Raw genomic sequence first — 4,037 nt, forward strand, 5'->3', positions numbered from 1 at the left:
ATCAAACATATAGGCTCACTGTCTGCCGCTGGCAGCTTGGTCGTTACTTAAAAAAACCTAAAACTTATATTTAACAAACATAAAATGCTCCAAACGCTTTTCTAACTTAACTTAATAAAATATATTATATTAACAAAATATAATCACTTTTCTATTACATATAAAACTGAACTATTTTAATAGCTGATCCAATAAGTGTAAGCTGTTTAGGGACTGTTCACCTGTTCAAATCAGACAGGTTTGTCTGATTTGTCCCATTTTTTTTTTCAGACACAGTGGAAGATCTAATAAGAATCAGTGTAGATGGCCAAGTCTGGAAGATTTTGATGCTAGAGAGAGTGTGGCCAGCTGGATTAGCCAAGGCCAAAGATCAAGAAGGCCAAACTACAGGAGTTGTCCATCTGAGGGGCATGTGACTGCAGTGGAGGATAGTCCATAAGACATTGAGCCATTATATGTTCAGTTTGAAGCCCTTAAAACCTTAATTTAGATTTTCTTTTTATTTCATATATATTGAGATGTTTCAGGTTTAAATTTCACCTCAGTGAAACACTTTAAGCACCAAAACTTTTTCAGTAAGTTACCTTTCTTGTAGAAATGTACTTCAAATACATTATGTTAACCAGATTGTTAGTTAATCTTTTAGGCTACAAGTCAATATTGTTTATATGGACCGCGATTTAAAAAAAAAAAAAAAAAAAGTGGACTTGTAAGAAAAAAGTTAGGCGCACTAGTGTAACAAGTGCAAAAAATTAGCCTAGAGCCCTGTTGTTTTATTCTACTTCATGAGACCTTTCAGATGACATATGTGTATCCAAGTTGTGTGATATTTTTATAAATATTAGAGTACATGGCAAAATGATGATTATTATTTTTTTTTCTCAGCACTATTTTGGAGTTGATCAACATGCTATATGCATTGTAATGCTCAGACTCTAAGCTTTCAAATGATTTCTATTTTTTATTGATTTTAATTCAGCAGTTTGAAAAATATGATTAGTAATATTGATGCGTTGGGGGGGGGGGGTTGACGGTGGTAGCAGTAGAATACTTCTGTCCTGACCCTAGTACAAGTTTTCATTCTAATCCTGAAAGTCTTAAATGCTTATGTCTTATAACATCACCTGTGTCCCTAATAACTGATTGTCTGATGAGTGCATCGCTGAACAAAAAGTGCAGAATTGCTGAACAAAAAAAAGAGGTTTCAATAAATGCCACCTGCTTGGCGATAGCTGTAAATGTAAGCACAATAAAAGCTGTTGATTCCTGAGATGAGATGATTGTTTTCTAAAGACAAGACAAAGACAAAGACAAAGATATTGATTTCAATGGTTTGTATATCTTAAACCTGAATTGATTGCTTACGTCCATTGTAACTATTTCCCCCACACAAATGTTAATGCTCGATGCTAACTTAAGTCTTATACTATCACAAAACTTTTGAAACAGATACTTTAACTAAACTTATGTATGTCCTGAGATATTGAATATCAAATAAGATGGATATAAATAATTGATCTTGAACACTATATTTTTTCTTACATTTTGTCAGTTATTTCTCAGCAGGAGAATGTGCAAATATATATTTTTTAGTTACTGAAAGTCAGAGTTGAGCAGGAAGTAGTTACTAGTAATTTAGTTATTTTAATAATATTGGAAAATTTAAAATTCTCTCGATTAAAATGAGCCCAATTTTACAATAATCTGTCATTCAGATTTGAAGATATCAGTCATCGAATTATAACAAAACAAGAAAAAAACTCCAAATACACACATATGGTTTTACCTTTATAACTTCATGAAACATGCTCTGATTGTGAAAAATGGCATATCATTATTTACAGTCGATTCTCCAAATTGAAATGAGTCCAAAATCAAAACAATCCATGATGATCTTTCATATGTAAATAATACCTAAACCCATGAATCAGTTGGAGAGCTCTATTAAACATTTGACAGAACGTAGTGTTACAACCCCTTGGATCAAGGAGTAGCAACATGAATAGAGAGTCCATACAACATAATCAAATTTGCACAAATATGTGTTTTAATCAGAAAACAGCCATAACCACATTGAGGTAAAACATAAAAAAAATATAAAGATACAAAAACACAGCATCAAGCCTTGGACTGGAGAGCGTGAGAAAGTCCGCCTGACCACCAAACAGCAAGACCAGCAAAGACCAAGCCCCAATCTCCTTCCCTCCAGAGGGTAAGAAAGCCAGCATCTTATAGGCAGCATGGTTAATCACAATCAATTTTCCACACCTGCATCACAGCACTTAACCTAAAGACACAAAAAGTGTTACCCCATGACACCTGCTGGGCAAAATAAAATACTACAGCCCCTTGGATCGTCACAGTGGATTCAGACTATAACTTTTGACTCTCCTTGCTATATTCGTGGAGTTATGAGTTGGTATTTTTGTGTATGGCACTCAGAAAGCAACAGTATTTAAATAGTATATTTTGGCGAGTCAAGAGCTAAACAAAAAGTCCTGTTTCATTACAAAATACTGTAACTTTTATAAACATTATACTATCACCAAAAAATGTAAATTAATATTTATTAAAAAATAAATATTTCATAAAACTGCAATTAAATTATATTATTTCTATAGTCTATACAAAAAAAAGACAAAATAATAAGGCTGAATAAGCTGATCTATAGCATGTTAAATGATGGTTGCCTGTCTGTGAATGGTACACCCCTCTAAGCTCACAGAAGTGGTTTGACCCAAGTCCTCAGCAGCCAATGACATTGACCCGTTCAAACTGATTTTTAACGCGTACTTCACGTGTATTTAACACGTGAAATACACGTTAAATACACGTTAAATACACGTTAAGTACGCGCTGATTTTTAACACGTAAACAACACGTATTTAACGCGTTAAATACGTGTTGTTTACGGGTGAAATACACGTATTTAACGTGTTGTTGACGCGTTAAAATTCACGTGAATTTGACCCTCTTGGCCTTCCATAGTACAGCACAGCAAAATAGACTCGGTACGTAATGATCGCCGCACTGCTGCTGACGCACTGCTCCTGGAACGCACTGACGGACCGCAACCGCGTGCAGTGTGAACACTGGAATCCGTTAACATGGGTGCGTAAAACATTACGCAACGCATACGCACCGCAGACGGAGTATGTGTGAAACGGGCGTAAAGACACAGAAAACGCGACGCACCCGCCACGCTACTGTCACGCAGCAGAAACGCCACGCAGGCAATCTGCAAGCTCTAACCTGTTAACATGGGATCCGAATTTAACACGCCACGCATCCAGTGTGTCGCCTGCCTCAGAGACTGGAAAAAGTCGCTAAACCTAGCAACAACTCACTGCCCAGCAGAGACACAAGTGTTGATAGGCTATTACTCGTGAGGTGGAACCAATCAGAGAGCGCCGTGGGCGGGACATGGAGCAAGTCAATGAATACAGAGAGGCTGAGCCAGAGCCCTTAAATATGTTTTTCAACGGCTCTGAGCTGAGCCAGACAAAGTAGCTCATTTTAATATAAAATTGACTTAAATCAAACCACGGATCCGTGATACGTTTTGTGATCTGTCTCGCCACTAATGTATAGCACTGATCACTTTGAGTGATAATAATGTAAATGTTCTTTTTACAATGATATGAATATAAAAAGAAACATGCAAATACATGTCACTATTTTGAAAATATATACTGTTTGTGTATTAAATAGATAAACATTAAAATAAAAACTTTGTATGCGGTTAATCGTTTGACAGCACTAGTATTTACATATATTTTAAAATATAAACAGCATATTTCTCTGAAATCATACATGTTTATTTATATATACATAAATATACACACATCATGTAAACAAACTTAATTTGGCTGCGATTCATGTTTTGCACCGCACTACTCTTCTTAATGCATCTTAATTGCAGAATTAGCAGACATTTATACTAGAAAACAGGACAAAGATCCTAAGACAATGATTTTCCTGCACTGTAACCCACCGGTTGGGAATAAATGCTGGAATGAAAGACAGTGACACACTTA

Source organism: Carassius auratus, unplaced genomic scaffold (assembly GCF_003368295.1).
Source record: "Carassius auratus strain Wakin unplaced genomic scaffold, ASM336829v1 scaf_tig00020840, whole genome shotgun sequence".
NCBI lineage: Eukaryota > Metazoa > Chordata > Actinopteri > Cypriniformes > Cyprinidae > Carassius > Carassius auratus.